Below are 17,730 nucleotides of genomic sequence, written 5' to 3'. Positions count from 1 at the left end.
TGCCTAGTACAAATTCTCATCTTGGTTGAAATTTGTTTAAAATATTTATTTGTGAATTATATTGGATAGAGCCAAGACGTTTCAAAGGAACAAACCCTTCGCCAGGGCTTGAGTAATGATTGTGTGTCCTAACATGCCATTAGGATATGCTTTCCAGCCTTTCTATTTCTTCCTTACTGTATTACAAATTGTTGCTCAAACCCAATAGAAAGGGGGTTGCTTTATTCTGAAGTACGTTGGCTGTTTCTCATATTCTAAGTACTCCTAAGCACACACCCAAACCACTGGGATCAAGCATTCCAATATGGCTGTTCATATTTTTCAACCTAAGTTCTAGGTAAAAGGTTCTAGTCAATGTCGGAGCAAGGCAAAAGGCTCTAGTCAATTCATACTAGATGGAAGGTTCTATTCAACATCAGTACTAGGTGGAAGGTTCTATTCAACTTTAGGACTAGTCAGAAGGTCCTACTTAACATCAGGACTAGGTAGAAGGGTTTTTGATTCAACATCAGTATTAGGTGTAAGATTTTATTCAATATCAAGGAAGGATAGAAGGTTCTATTCAGCATCATTATTAGGTAGAAGGCTCTATTTAACATCAGTACTAGGTGTAAGAGTTTACTCAACATCGGTACCAGGTGGAAGGTTCTATTCAACATCAGTACCAGGTGGAAGGTTCTATTCAACAGCAGTACCAGGTGGAAGGTTCCATTCAACATCAGTACTAGGTGGAAGGTTCTACTCAACTTTAGGACTAGTCAGAAGGTCCTACTTTACATCAGGACTAGGTAGAAGGGTTTTTGATTCAACATCAGTATTAGGTGTAAGATTTTATTCAATATCAGTGAAGGGTAGAAGGTTCTATTCAGCATCATTATTAGGTAGAAGGTTCTATTTAACATCAGTACTAGGTGTAAGAGTTTACTTAACATCGGTACCAGGTGGAAGGTTATATTCAACATCAGTACCAGGTGGAAGGTTCCATTCAATATCAGTACTAGATGAAAGGTTTTATTTAACATTAGTACTGGGTGGAAGGTTCTATTCAACATCAGGACTAGTCAGAAGGTCTTATTTAACATTAGTACTAGGTAGAAGGTTCCATTCAACATCAGTACTAGGTGGATGGTTCCATTCAACATCAGTACTAGGTGGAAGGTTCTATTCAACATCAGTACTAGGTGGAAGGTTCTATTCAACATCAGTACTAGGTGGAAGGTTCTATTCAACATCAGTACTAGGTGGAAGGTTCTATTCAATGTCAGGATTAGTCAGAATGTCCTATTTAACATCAGTACTAGGTAGAAGGTTTTTTCATTCAATATTAGTGTTAGGTGTAAGATTTTACTCAATATCAGTGATGGGTAGAAGGTTCTATTCAGCATCATTATTAGGTAGAAGGTTCTGTTTTACATCAGTACTAGATAGAAGGTTCTTTTCAATATCAGTACTAGCTGTAAGATTTTATTCAACATCAGCACTAGGTGTAAGGTTCTATCCAATATCGATACTTAGTAGAAGGCTGTATTCAACATCAGTATTAAATAAAAGGTTCTATTCAAATTTAGTACCAGGTAGAAGGCTCATTTCAACATCAATACTGAATAGAAGATTCTATTCAACATCAGTACTAGGTAGAAGGTTCTATTCAACATCAGCAGTAGGTATAAGGTTCTATTCAACATCAGTACTAAGTAGAAGGTTCTATTCAACATCAGTACTAGGTACAAGGTTCTATTCAACATCAGTACTAAGTAGAAGGTTCTATTCAACATCAGTACTAGGTAGAAGGTTCTATTCAACATCAGCACTAGGTTGAAGGTTCTATTCAACATCAGTACTAAGTAGAAGGTTCTATTCAACATCAGTACTGAATAGAAGATTCTATTCAACATCAGTACTAGGTAGAAGGTTCTATTAAGCATCAGTACTAGGTAGAAGGTTCTATTAAGCATCAGTACTAGGTTGAAGGTTCTATTCAACATCAGCACTAGGTTGAAGGTTCTATTCAACATCAGTACTAAGTAGAAGGTTCTATTCAACATCAGTACTGAATAGAAGATTCTATTCAACATCAGTACTAGGTAGAAGGTTCTATTAAGCATCAGTACTAGGTAGAAGGTTCTATTAAGCATCAGTACTAGGTTGAAGGTTCTATTCAACATCATTACTGAATAGAAGATTCTATTCAACATCAGTACTAGGTAGAAGGTTCTATTAAGCATCAGTACTAGGTAGAAGGTTCTATTAAGCATCAGTACTAGGTTGAAGGTTCTATTCAACATCAGTACTAAGTAGAAAGTTCTGTTGAATATCAGTACTAGGTAGAAGGCTCTTTTAAGCATCAGTACTAGGTTGAAGGTTCTATTCAACATCAGTACTAGGTAGAAGGTTCTATTCATCATCAGTTCTAGGTTGAAGGTTCTATTCATCATCAGTAATAGGTGGAAGGTTCTATTCATCATCAGTAATAGGTGGGGAAGGTTCTACCTTTGCTACAGATCCAGGATCAGCGTTGCAATGAGAAATTCTACATTCCCGGCATTTGTTGTGCAGCCAATGATTACTTCTTCAGCGATGCAAAGCTAAGGATACCTGAGGGCTGCAGGGGATGCCGTATTCAACAGGGAGTGAAACATTCAGACACTGGAGTAGAAAGTGTGAAGATTTGGGGAAATCCTTTCTACAAAAGATTTACTGTTGCCATGACTACAAGAAATGTTAGCATTTTATCTTAGAAAATCAAAGCTAGTTAACCCTTGGCACCCTTTACTTTCTTCCTTGGAATTGTTCTACCTCTTTGTTCATTGTACAGCTACAATTTTTAAAACACCTTAATAAAAACTATTGAAACAGAATATCATAGCTAGTTGCACATTGTAATGAAGAGGCAAATTATTATCTGGCTTGCCTAGCAATTATGCTGTATATAATATATCCATAAACCACAGGGACATCCGTGGTGAGATCTCCAGATGTGCGTCCCACCCGCCATGACAGTTAGAGGGTCACACCACGCTTGTTGGGTTTTATATTTTTTATGATAATGATTACAGCAAGAGAAGTGACAACACCTGTTTTGGGAGCAGAAGATAGCGACTATAGGGAGAAGGCTATATATTGAAGTTCTCAAAAGATATGGTTTTTATAGATAGATGGATAGGTTAGATTGGAGAGACTAGATCAATCAGACAGGCAGACAGCTAGATAGATAAATACACAGATAGAACAGACCAGACAGATGGGATAGTTTAGAAAGATAGATACTGTAGACAGGATGCATCAGACAGGCAGATAGATAGGATAGATCAGATAATGGATAGATCAGACTGACTGATAGACAAATAGAAGGGCAGACAGACAGATAGTTTAGATCAGACAAACAGACAAGTGGATAAATTGGACAGACAGACAGAGTAGTTCCGATGGATAGTTAGACAGACATATATAATAGATGGGACAGACAGACAGAAAGGATAGATCAGACAGACAGATAAGATAGAATAGACTGGACAGAAAGTCAGGATAGGATAGACTGGACAGACAGACATGATAGGATAAATTGGACAGACAGACAGGATAGGATACATTGGACAGACAGACAGGATAGGATACATTGGACAGATAGGATAGATCAGACAGACTGAAAGGATATGACAGATTGGACAGAAAGACAGACAGAGAAGATAGGATAGATCAGACTGATAGAATAGATTGGACAGACAGACAGAAAGGATAGGATAGGATAGGATAGGCTGGACAGAAAGTCAGGATAGGATAGACTGGACAGAAAGACAGACAGGAAAGAATTGATTGGACAGACAGACAGACAGACAGACAGGATAGGATAGATCAGACAGAGTGAAAGGATATGATGGATTGGACAGAAAGACAGACAGGATAGGATAGATCAGACAGACTGATAGAATAGATTGGACAGACAGACAGAAAAGATAGGATAGATCAGGCAGACAGACAGATAGGATAGGATATATTGAACAGAAAGACAGACAAGATAGGATAGATTGCACAGACAGACAGACAGACAGACAGGCTAGGAAAAATCAGACAGACAGATAAGATAGATCAGACAGACAGAAAGAATATGACAGATTGAACAGAAATACAGACAGACATGATAGGATAGATCAGACAGACTGATAGAATAGATTGGACAGACAGACAGAAAGGATAGGATAGGCTGGACAGAAAGTCAGGATAGGATAGACTGGACAGAAAGACAGACAGAATAGAATTGATTGGACAGACAGACAGACAGGATAGGATAGATCACAGAGAGTGAAAGGATATGATGGATTGGACAGAAAGACAGACAGGATAGGATAGATCAGACAGACTGATAGAATAGATTGGACAGACAGACAGAAAAGATAGGATAGATCAGGCAGACAGACAGATAGGATAGGATATATTGAACAGAAATACAGACAAGATAGGATAGATTGCACAGACAGACAGGCTAGGATAAATCAGACAGACAGATAAGATAGATCAGACAGACAGAAAGAATATGACAGATTGGACAGAAATACAGACAGACATGATAGGATAGATCAGACACACAGATAGGATAGATCAGACAGACAGATAGGATAGGATAGATCAGACAGATACATGGACAGACAGACAAAATAGGATAGATCAGACAGAGAGACAGGATAAGATAGCATAGATCGGACAGTCAGACTGATAGGATAGATCAGGCAGATAGATAAGATAGATCAGACAGACAGAAAGAATATGATAGATTGGACAGAAAGACAGACAGACAGGATAGGATAGATCGGACAGACAGAATAGAATATACTGGACAGACAGGATAGGATAGGTCAGTCAGACAGACAGATAGGATATGATAGGTCAGACAGATACATGGACAGAAAGACAAGATAGGATAGATCAGACAGAGAGACAGATAGGATAGGATAGATCAGGCAGATACATGGACATACAGACAAGATAGGATAGATCAGACAGACAAGATAGGATAGATCAGACAGACAGATAGGATAGATCAGACAGACATGATAGGATAGATCAGACAGATAGATAGGATAGATCAGACAGACAGATAGGATAGATCAGACAGACATGATAGGATAGATCAGACAGACATGATAGGATAGATCAGACAGACGTGATAGGATAGATCAGACAGACAGATAGGATAGATCAGACAGACATTATAGGATAGATCAGACAGACGTGATAGGATAGATCAGACAGACATTATAGGATAGATCAGACAGACGTGATAGGATAGATCAGACAGACATTATAGGATAGATCAGACAGACGTGATAGGATAGATCAGACAGACAGATAGGATAGGATACATCAGACAGAAATGATAGGATAGATCAGACAGACATGATAGGATAGATCAGACAGACATGATAGGATAGGATAGATCAGACAGACAGATGGGATAGATCAGACAAACATACAGATAGGATAGATCAGGCAGATAAATGGACAGACAGATAGGATAGATCAGATAGAGAGACAGGTTAAGACAGGATAGATCTGACAGACAGACAGATAGGATAGATCAGACAGACAGATAGGATAGATCAGACAGACATATAGGATAGATCAGGCAGATAAATGGACAGACAGATAGGATAGATCAGATAGAGAGACAGGTTAAGACAGGATAGATCCGACAGACAGACATATAGGATAGATCAGGCAGATAAATGGACAGACAGACAGGATAGATCAGATAGAGAGACAGGTTAAGACAGGATAGATCCGACAGACAGACAGATAGGATAGATCAGGCAGACATGATAGGATAGGATAGATCAGGCAGACATGATAGGATAGGATAGATCAGGCAGACATGATAGGATAGGATAGATCAGACAGACAGATAGTATAGAGCAGACAGATACATGGACAGACAGACGTTTAGACAGGATTCGATCGATCAGACAGATGGACAGAGTGGCCTATTCTTCTCCCATGCTCAGTTGTCGGAGTGGGTAAAGTCATACTAATGGGTGGTGCAGGATTGAACATTCTTCCAGACAAGTTTTGTTCTCCTTCTACAATTGCATGTTCTCCAGGGTGGAGCCGCCTCTGGCAGACGCCCTCACATCTGCTCGGGTAACGGCGCAGGAGCGAGCTCAGGCTTGAAGGTGTTAAACACAGCGTGAGTCAGAGAGCGTTGGGAGAGGTGCCAGGGCACAGCGTTGCCAGGGAGCTGGTTCCCCTGGCAGTCTGACACACCAGCCGGTGGCATGCGGAGAAGGGGGGGGGAGAATAGCGAGACGCACAACGCACAAAACACAGAAAGATTCCCAGTAATTATTATTAGGGGGGTAAACGAAAACAACGTCTTTACGCCACGTTTTACACCGGAATTGAGGACGCTCTCATTATCACCCTTTGGACAAACCTTTGGCGTTGGTTGCGGCAGGAAGTCGGGCCTGGTGGGAGGGGTCTCTGCGATCGCTGCAATTATATTGCAACAAGCCATCGGAAACCCCCAACCTTTGTGAGTCATTTGCTGCATGCCGCCTAAGGTACTTCTTTTAATCTGTTTAAGCTCTTTTTTTTTTTATTATGATTTTTAAATTACGATATAATGGACATTGTCCAATACATTATAGACAGCACAGAGAGCAGGGGCGGACTGGCTATTCGAGCACTCGGGCACTGCCTGTGGGCCCGGGGTCAGTAGGGAGCCCCATGAAATGCCTCTGGTACCTTTTATAGGCTTTTTTGGGTGTGCTTTGAGTGTGGGCAAGGACACAGGGGCCCCATGATCCCCTATTGCCCGGGGGCCCCATGAGTTGTCAGTCTGCCCCTGATAGAGAGTTTTCATTTTTAAAAAATTAGGATATAAAAAAAATTATTACACTTTTCTGTTAGATGTTAAATTGTAGAGTGGAAGAAAGATGAGGTAGAAGTAGAATAGTGCCGTTGCCTTGGGATTATCCTATTGCCTATAGGAGATGTAGTTGTATTTGGACTAGGCATTCTGAGCTGGTAATGTCTCTGCAACAAAGGATATCCACTCTCTCCTTGTAACTAGGAAAGTGTAGACCTGAAGGGGTTTATTTACTAAAGCTGGAGAGTGCAAAATCAGACTCCCTTCTGCATAGAAACCAATCAGCTTCTAACCTCAGCTTGTTCAATGAAGCTTTGGCAATGAAACCTGGAAGCTGATTGGTTTCTATGCAGAAGGGAGTCTGATTTTGGACTCTCCAGCTTTAGTAAATAAACCCCGAAGCGTCATGCCAGAAGTTGACTGTCCAGACACAAATTTATTCCAAAATAGGATGAAAGATTTTATTACAGAGACAACGCATTTCAGGTGCCGGAACACACCCCCTTCATCAGATCTCTACAAATACAACATAAAAACTATCATGGAGAAAAATATATAACGATAGGCTGAAATATACATGTATAAAAAAAATGCACCAACCGGCCCTAACTTTATGACCCCTGACAGGTAAAGTGAATAAAATTGAATATGTCATGACAATGGCATCTGAAAGTGGGAGAGATATTTTAAGCAGCAAGTCAACATATTGTCCCTGAAGTCGATGTGCTGAAAGGAGAAAAAAATCGGCAAACATAAGGATTTGAGGGACTTTGACAAGTGCCAAATTGTAATGGCTAGACGACTGGGTCAAAGCAACTCCAAAACTACAGCTCTTGTGGGATGTTCCTGGTCTGCAGTGGTCAGGACCAGGGGCGGACTGACCATTTGGAAACTCAGGCACTGCCCGAGGGCCCGGGGTCAGTAGGGGGCCCCATGAGATGCCCCTGGTACCTTTTTCATAGACTTTTTTGAGTTTCAGCAAGGACACAGGGGCCCCATGATCCCCTATTGCCTGGGGGTCCCATGAGTTGTCAGTCCGCCACTGGTCAGGACTGACCAAAAGTGGTCCAAGGAAGGAAAACCAGCCAACCAGCAACAGGGTCATGGGTGGCCAAGGCTCATTGATGACTGTGGGGGGCAAAGGCTGGACCATGTAGTCAGATCCAATAGAAGAGATACTGTAGCTCATATTGTTGAAACAGTTAATGCAGGTTCCAATAGAAAGGTGTCAGAATACACAGAGCATCACAGCTTGTTGTGTACAGGGATGTATAGCTGCAGACAGGTCAGGGTATGTATAACTATAGTTCACACATAGATCAAAAAGACAGATATATAGAATAGATTCATCAAACAGGTGGATAGATAGATAGATAGGATAGATCAGACAGACATGCAGTTAGGTCATAATAGATAGATAGATAGATAGATAGATAGATAGATAGATAGATAGAATAGGATGGATAGGATGGAAGCATTGATAGATCACATAGAAGGAATATAAATAGAAAAGATCAGACAGAATTTTATCATAAAATAAAGTAAAAGATTTTATTACAGAGCTAACACGTTTCGGGGGCCAGAACACTCCTCCTTTCATCAGGGCTGTAAGGATACAGAAAAAATAATATATGAAAAGGGTTTTTATATATATATATATATATATATATATATATATAAATAAAATAAAATGATATATTATAAAATATATATCTACACGTCACCCTATTCCTATATATTATTCTGCTTTATATTCTCCTTCATATGTTTTTATGTTGTATCCTTACAACCAACATGTTTTGGGGGCCAGAACACACCACCTTCAACACAGCTGTAAGGATACAACAAAAAAGCATAGAAAGCATAATAAGATATAGGAAAAGGGTGAACTGTAGATATAAATTTTATCATATTCATATATATTTCACTCTATTCAGATTTTTTTTTCTGTTATTTTTTATGCTGTGTCCTCACAACCCCGATAAAGGGGGCATGTTCTGGTAATAAAATCTTGCTTCCTATTTTAGAATAATTTGTGTCTGGACGATTAAGTTCCAGTGTGTCTTAGACATTGCAGCATAAGGCAGCGTAATGGTCAACTTCGTATGTTGTGTTCATTATATATTTTTCTTTATTACACTTAGTAAATATTTAGTATTCATTATATATTTTTCTTTATTACACTTAGTAAATATTTAGGATTTATTATATATATATATATATATATATATTTATTTATTACACTTAGTAAAGGCTTTTTAAAGCATTCTCATTCTGTGCCAAAATATTAATTTATGGGGTGGCTTTCGCCTTTTAATACTGCTTTCTTCTCCTTTTTTTTATGACCACAGTCTTTCATATCAAGATTGTAAAATGCTCCCTCTAGTGGTCATCGGCATGGTGGGGAATGTGAATAGCGACCTTGGTTAAAGCAAGCCTGTGCTTTGTGATTTCCAGGTTTCCTTAAAGAATCGCTGGCCTTTAGTGAATGCAGTTTCCCTGATGAGTACAGCTCTCCCGTTTCACTTTTGTCCTCAATCCAGAGATCTTCACTGTGCAGAAGCTTTGCTTTAAACAACATTCTCGCAGAACTGAAGCTTATCCCCTGACACTAGAACAAGCATAGTCAACATACATTATGCTGCACGATATAATGTACAAAAAAAACAAAGAATCCCTAATAGATAGATAGATAGATAATAGATAGATTATTAGATAGATAATAGATAGATAGATAGATAGATAGATAGATAGATAGATAGATAGATAGATGATAGATAGATAGATAGATAGATAGATAGATAGATTATTAGATAGATTATTAGATAGATGATAGATAGATTATTAGATAGATAGATCGATCGATCGATCTATAACTCCGATAACCTGTAGCTAGCACAGAGCTTTGCTTCCATTCCTGATGAGTGAATGGGGCAGCAGGGGAGTAAAGGAGGGTAATTCTTGTCATCTGTAGTGATTTGCATTAAAGCAGAACTTTGTTCATTTTAGTAAGTTCCTATCCCCCGCCTCCTCCCCGTCTCCCTCTTACACATTAATTTAAAAAAATTCTAAAAAGTAAAAACTTTATTCTTTTTATTTTGTGTTTTTAATTCCTTAATCCTGGCCTAGGATGACGTCATGACCCGACCACGTGTGCATCTGCCATTGCCAGTACCACCACGGTGTGTCTGCTCCTGTGCCGCATCTCACAAACTAGAAATTGTGAAGGGCCCTCTGCACACTGGTGTATACCCTTTCAAGCAGACTCTGCAATAAATCGGGATGTTTGGTTCACACATATTACAATACATGTTTAAGCCGCCAACTGCGTCAAAGTAACCCCTCTATGGCCAGTCCTACTCTGCTCCACCAACGCAAATGCTACTGTGGACACAATGCCAACATAGGGGAAAAGACAAAGTGGGCATCTCACAAACTGGCCCCTGGGATGTGTGACACGGCATCAAAAGGTTAAGAGATCCTGTGGCATGTTTGCGCATGTGTAGGGATCATGTGTATGTGCAGAAATGATACGGACCTCTGCCTGGTCCTGTGGACCTGTAAAGATGGCAGCTCTGGAGAAGGGAGAACCTCTGCTTTTTTTTCTTTTTAAGATAGGGATCAATCAGGGGCGGACTGACCATTCGAGCTCTGCCTGGGGGCCCGGGGTCAGTAGGGGGCCCCATGAAATGCCCCAGGTACCTTTTTATAGGCTTTTTTGAGTGTGCTTTAAGTGTGGGCACGGACACAGAGGCCCCGTGATCCCTTATTGTCCAGGGGCCCCATGAGTTGTCAGTCCACCCCTGGGATCAATGTGAGGGATTTTATTTTAGGCTGAATGAAGTTCCTCTTTAAAGTGCACCCATTGCTTTGCCTTGTCTTGACAAAGCATAGACCCACCTTAAAGAAGGCCTCCAAGTAGTACCATTGTGTTCCAGGCACAGGCTTCAGGGAACCGAATCTCAGAAATGACAACATGGAGGTAAGTGTCAGTAACACATTCCACTTACCTCTTGCTGTCCTCTCGAGTTATATTTTCCAGGACTTTCATTTAACTGCCAAATCCTGAAAAATGATGCCTGATTCTGGAAGTATTTTTCCAAAATTAGATATATTTCTGCCCAATTAAAACCAATAAAGTAAAAAAAACATGTGTGTCCCAATCTACTACCAAATGAAACCCTCATCTGCCCAACAAAGATTTGGAATATTTTATAAACTTCAGAAGGTAAAAAGTTTCAGGGGGGACACAGGCAGATCTTCAAAACAAAGGATTGGTCAGGACCTTTGGACTTGAGCTTTCAGAGAGGAGCTGTTGGGCATGCTGGTAGAAGTGATGATACATATGAGGAACAAAATAGATTGCCTTCATTTGCACATAACATTTAGAATCTATTTTGTTTTAAAAATTATATTTAGAATAAAACACAATAATAATAAAACTATAAAATTAAAAAAATGATATTTAGAATAAAACACAATAATAATAATAAAACTATAAAATTAAAAAAATGATATTTAGAATAAAACACAATAATAATAAATTTATAAAATTAAAAAAATGATATTTAGAATAAAACACAATAATAATAAAACTATAAAATTTAAAAAATATTTAGAATAAAACACAATAATAATAAAATTAAAAAATTGATATTTAGAATAAAACACAATAATAATATAATTATAAGCTGATCTTCTGGCAAACAGCTAAATACACAGCTTAAATACATACAAAGAAGTTTTACCCACAAACTGATTTCTATTTCTGCCCATCCAGTCCTGAGATTTATACAGCCCTGTCACAGCCAGCTGGGTGACCTGACTTTTCTGTGCTGCAGTGGAAACAGTTGAACAACACAGCCTGGTCACTTTCCCACACTGTAGGGTTTATTTACTAAAGCTGGAGAGTGCAAAAGCAGGCTCACTTCTGCATAGAGACTAATCAGCTTCTAACTTCAGCTTGTTCAATTAAACTTTGGCACTAAAACCTGGAAGCTGATTGGTTTCTATGCAGAAGTGAGCCTGGTTTTGCATTGTCCAGCCATAGTAAATAAACCGCTGTAACTGGACAGTTAAGGAGTTGCGGCAGACTGATAAGGTCATCTTTCTGTTCTCTCGAGTTCCTTGTCAGAAAATATAAGTGATGGCCCCTGTTAGAGCCCCTTCTATTCCCAGTCTGAGTCCTGCTGTACAGGGTGTTACAAGAGGGTGGGATCGAGTCATATTCTAACATTGACTCTAGTTGCATTTAAATTACATTGATCGTTGATTGTTTACTAACATACTACATCATTTATTGGAAAAAAAAATACAAAATAAAAAAATTATCAATTCTTGGCTTAAAGAGCATTTTGTTACAATCAACACACCTTGTCAAGAATACATCAACTGCGGCAGTATATGTTTTTACATGTTTGTAAAAACATCACCTAAAAAAAAAGATGAATAACTGAACCCTTGGGGAAACTTACCTGTAACTAAAACTTTTCTCCAATATACTAAAACAAATTGAGAATTAGAAAGTTTGACCAAAAATAAATAAATATATATATATATATATATATATATGTATTTGGTTATAATTATTCCATTTGCATGATTATCTATACACAAATGTTATATATATATATATATATATATATATATATATATATATATATAAAAAACATCACCTAAAAAAAAGATGAATAATTGAACCCTTGGGGAAACAGCTAAAGCTTTTCTCCAATATACTACAACAAATTGAAAATTATAGAAAGTTTGACCAAAAAAAAAAATATATGTATATATATATATATATATATATATATATATATATATATATATATATATATACACAGTGTGTGTACATATATATACAGTATATATATATTTGGTTATAATCATTCCATTTGCATGATTACCTATACACAAATGTTTTATATATATATATATATATATATATATATGTTGGAATTTAGTTTAAAACATTTTAATGTTATTATGTTAATGAAATTTATGGAAAAAAAAAGAAAAAGTAGCATTTGCATATATATATCTACCTGGAGCTATAAATATATATAAAATATGTTTAGTTATAATTTAGTTATAATTATTTTATTTGCATAATTACCAAATGTATATTATAGAACAAATGTAATATATGTGTGTGTTTGAGAAAACAAGCAAATTAAATACTTATAACTAATTATATTTTCTATAAATCTAATATATATAAATATATATTGATATTTATACTGTACATAAAAAGGGGAAATATATATATATATATATATATATATATATATATATTTATATATTCTGTATATCTTCTTTTTTCTTTTTCTTTTTTTGCCCCACCTTAAAATTTTTCTGCCTGACCCAAAATTTATGGAAACGTTTAATAAAAAACCATGATGGTCTATGCAATAAAAGAATGGATTGTTCAAATAAGGTCATACCACTCTTGGGAATGACCATTGGCAGACCCCCAAGACAACAGCGATAAATGTGGGACCACACTGTCCCAACCAGTTTTTTCTGTGTGAAGAATTTATATCTCAGTTAAGGAAAGAGACAAAAATATAGAAATAAAAAAACTATTTGGCACATCCGGGAATTGCAGAAGGCCTCAATAATCCTTTGTTTGGTAGAAGGCCATAAGAGTATTTTCTCCTCTTTCATTTATGTAATGTTGTTGATGACGGCGGGGCCTGTAAAAGGTCGGCGTAATATCACATTCGGTCTTTTACATCTGTGGAGTGCCAGAGGAAGGTTCTGCCTTTCCTAGCAGATCATCCTTTTTCCTTGATTTGTGAAGCAGTGTTGGGATTAGAAAACAGACGATCCTTTATTCGTAGAGGTAAAAAGCTGAACGCCAGGCAGATATAAAAGGCACAAAATAATGCTGCTCTGTATTTAGTAATATATCAATATCATTTAATGTGGTTTTGTCTCAAGCAGTGTACAGCAGAGCTCAGACTGGGAAGATGAGAAGCAGCACAAGGAGCCAATCAGCTGTGCTGTAGTGCTTATGTCCTAGGAAAGGGCATGCTGATAGGAGAAAAACTGAGGGAGAAGAGAAACACTGGAATACTAATCAGTACCGGGCAGCACAGTGGCTAAATGGTTAGCATTTCCACCTGGCAGTACTAGGGGCATTGGTTCGAATCCCAACCACAGTACCACCTGCCTAGACCTGCATGTTCTCCCTGTGCCTGCGTGGGTTTCCTCTGGGTACTCCGGTTTCCTCTCACACTCCAAAGACATGCTGGTAGGTTAATTGGCTCCTGTCTAAATTTTCCCTAGTATGTGTATGAATGTGAGTTAGGGACCTTGGATTGTACGCTCCTCGGGGGGCGGGGACTGATGTGAATGTACAATATATATATAAAGTGCTGCGTAAATTGACAGCACTATAGAAGTACCTGAAATAAAAATAAATAGGTGGAGAGAGCAGAGTGACAGGGAAATCTGTCTATCAGACTGCTACTTCTCTTTTCACTGTCCAGTCAACAGGGTGGGGAGAGGGCCTGTACATGATAGTGACCTGCAGAAAAAAAAAATCAGGTCCTTTGCTCTGCCAGACTGAGCTGTACTGTGTGGCAGATCTGTGTAAATCTCAGGATTGTGTGGACAGAAATACTGATCCTTTTGGCAGTTAACACACCTCCCATATATGTATTTCTCAAGTATATTTAGTGATTTGTTCAGAGTTCAGCTTAAAGCAAAAACTGTACCGTGTACTGTGTTTGAAATCATATTTTGTTTTTTGTTTTTTTTGGTAAAAGATACATTGATTTTTAATGTGAACTTTACTTTTACTAAAATTATTTTTGTGCCATACATCCTTTATTGCATTACCAGGGGTGGACTGACAACTCATGGGGCCCCCTGGGCAATAGGGGATCATGGGGCCCCTGTGGCCTTGCCCAAACTCAAAAAAGCCTATGAAAAAGGTACCAGGGGCATCTCATGGGGCCCGCTACTGACCCCGGGCCCTCGGCAGTGCCCGAGTTTCCAAATGGTCAGTCCGCCCCTGTGTATTACCTAGATACATTTGCAGATTCTCTCTCTTGTACCTATGTTCATGTGTCAGCATTCCTATTCCTCTCGGGGGGGATCAGGAAGGAATTTCTTTCCCTGCAGGAGCAAATTGGCTCATGCTTTGCTGGGTTATTTTTTTGCCTTCCTCTGGATCAACTGTGGGGGTAGGATTATAACTTTTTTCTTTTTTTTCCAATGGTTGAACTGGATGGGCTTTTGTCTTTTTTCAGCCAGACTAACTATGTAACTATATTGTAGCTGTGCAGATCTGGATCAGGAACTTCAAACCTCTATAAACCAACGTGACCTCTCCTTCTTCAGTAATGATGATGTAATAATGGGGAGGAGCTTAGATGTAGCGTGACTTTTAATAAAGTCTAATAATCCCATTTTTTGCTATCCTTTTTTTTTTAACCACCTCAAGTCTGGACACTTTCACCCCCTTTCAGTCCAGGCCAATTTTCAGCTTTCAGCGCTATCACACTTTGAATGACAATTGAGCGGTCATGCAACACTGTACCTGTTGTGTTTAACATGACTGTCATGTTGACTGTCATATACCGTTAAATGTTATCAGTGTTCTGTCTCTGCTCCTCTCTTTCCATTAGTTTAGCTAATGTTGCATAGAAAGCCCTTCCACTTTCCCAGAGATGCATTGCATCTAACCTCATGGCATGGAGCAAGACACAGTATGTTCTTTCGACCTATGCAATTTCATTGTTGTAAGATTCTCTCAGTTTATGGAATAAACTTCACAAGATCTACAAGATGTCATTCTCATTGAGTCACTGACTGTGGTATCCAACTGAGGTTGGAGTTATCGCTATCTCATCACAACTGTAAGTTACAGAGATCACACTATCAATGCTTAGATTGGAGACACAGAACACTACCCATATGCATTTTTTAGTATTTTTTTGAGGCAGATAAAACTTTATTTTGGTGGTATTTATTCACCACTGGGATTTTAATTTTTTTTTTCTATGTAAATGAAAAAGTCCAAAAATTTTGAAAAAAAGGGGTTTTCTTATAAAATTTTGCTTCATAAATCTTGGCCAAAATGTATTCAGTTATCTTTTTAGTAAAAAAAAATTACCCAAATTAGTTTATCACCAAAAATTAGAATTTTTTAAAAAAAAATTTTTACATTTTTATTTTATTTTTTTATATTATTATTTATGTTTTTGGGGTATTTTTACATACTGTCACCCTAGCAATACAGTGTCACCATAGTGACACTGTACTACTTGTGGGGGGTGATGAAGATTTTTTTTTTTTACACTGATTGCTTTTACACCCGTAAAGGCTGTAAAAGCAATCATTTTGTCTTCTCTCTGACTGCATTCTTGCAGCCATTGAGAAATACTGTGCGAGTTGTGATTGGTCACAGCTTGTCACATGGTACAAGGCTGTTGTGAATGGCCCTGTACCATGTGACCTCTGTGATCATTTCACAGATTTCACACGTAATAAGCAATGATGTCAGGAAGTAACATCTTGCTTACTGCTATTCATGTGATCACTGATTGGCCAATCAGTGATCATATGAATCGGGACCTCACACAGAGGTACCGTACAACGTTCGGTGTATCTTTCGGACACAGCGGGCACCGGATCCCAGGGAGCGCGCACAGGCTGTGAATGCGGGCACCGTTTATAAACGGCAGCTCGCTCCTGCACTGCTCCCTTCTGACCGTTTATGTAAATGGGGAAGTGGTTAAAGAGATTGGCTAATTTGTGCCTTCAAAACCCCTCCTGCACTGGAAAGTTAATTGGTTCCATTTAGAGATCTAATTAGTTCTATCATTAGAAACCATGGAAGAGTTTCAAAGCTGAAGACTCCAGACACAAAAACTTTCATTTAAATATATTCCTCAATAGCCATATAGGATATAAATCTACTTTCTGTGTACCAAATGCCTTTGCAAACCCTAATATTACCTTGAAAAAGTAGCAGTGAGACCATCACTGTGCTGTACATAGACTTTGCTGAGCTGTAGGAGGGGCCCAGCAGGCTCCACCCACTACAAGCTACCTGCAGAGAACTACAGGAGGGGGCGGAGACAAGACCTGTCACCCTGCACAAGGAGAGAGAACAGCAGTGAGTGGTCTTTATTACAAGAAGGAAAAGTTTCACCCTGGACTAACGCACAGATCTGGAAAAAAATACACAAAGCTCACCGAGATTCGAGGAAGAATGCAAATGACGGATTTAGACAATATTTGATTATCCCAGAGTTCAGCTTTAATACTTATGATGTATGTACGGTTTAGGCATCCATGTCACCCTAGCTGTGGCCCTCTCCGTTTGTTCTTCTTCTGACCAAGGTGGGTGAGGAGATGGAACCAAGCCCATCAGGAATGTATCATTACTAGGCAGCACTTGACACGTAGATATGCTCATTTTTGGTCTGTGAACTCTTACAGGCCAGAAACTCATCAATGGCAGTGACTTTCATCATTTTAGAACATTGCTGGAGAAGCAGTCATTGGTTGCAGGTCTGGATTGGTTGCAGGTCTGGATTGGTTGCAGGTTTGGATTGGTTGAAGGTCTGGAGACAATCAAGAACCAGTCAAAGGCTGCAGATGAAAAATACAAATGGATACAGTCAGAGGTGGATTTAGGTTTTGTGCTGCCCTAGGCAACACAAAAATTGGTGACCCCCACAGAGAAAGCCTGACATTGACCGACAACACTCCTGCCCCCCACCCAAGAGAGCCTTCCACAAAGACTGCCCCCCCTACACCAGCCACCATCCCCCATGGTGAGAGAGAAAGACACTCACCTTCACAGCTCTGGACATCCCTGGGAACGAGAGACGAGCTGTGCATACACCGTCATG

The 17,730-nt window shown here is 38.7% G+C and overlaps 2 long non-coding RNA genes across 2 annotated transcripts in view; one reads left to right on the top strand and one right to left on the bottom strand.

Moving 5' to 3' along the window:
- Positions 1-17,730, top strand: part of LOC149432671 (uncharacterized) — a 116,723-nt gene that overhangs the window by 82,282 nt on the left and 16,711 nt on the right. The window lies entirely within an intron of this gene.
- LOC149432670 (uncharacterized) overlaps positions 17,110-17,730 on the bottom strand; it is a 42,172-nt gene continuing 41,551 nt past the window's right edge. Inside the window, exon 2 of the long non-coding RNA XR_016308976.1 lies at positions 17,110-17,467. This is a non-coding gene — a long non-coding RNA (uncharacterized LOC149432670). The remainder of the gene's footprint in view (positions 17,468-17,730) is intronic.

Source organism: Staurois parvus, unplaced genomic scaffold, assembly GCF_062004578.1.
Source record: "Staurois parvus isolate SC_StPar_1 unplaced genomic scaffold, SC_StPar_1.0 ptg002113l, whole genome shotgun sequence".
Taxonomy (NCBI): domain Eukaryota; kingdom Metazoa; phylum Chordata; class Amphibia; order Anura; family Ranidae; genus Staurois; species Staurois parvus.
Note: the sequence above shows the minus strand (reverse complement) of the source record. Positions and strands in the feature narration are given on the sequence as shown.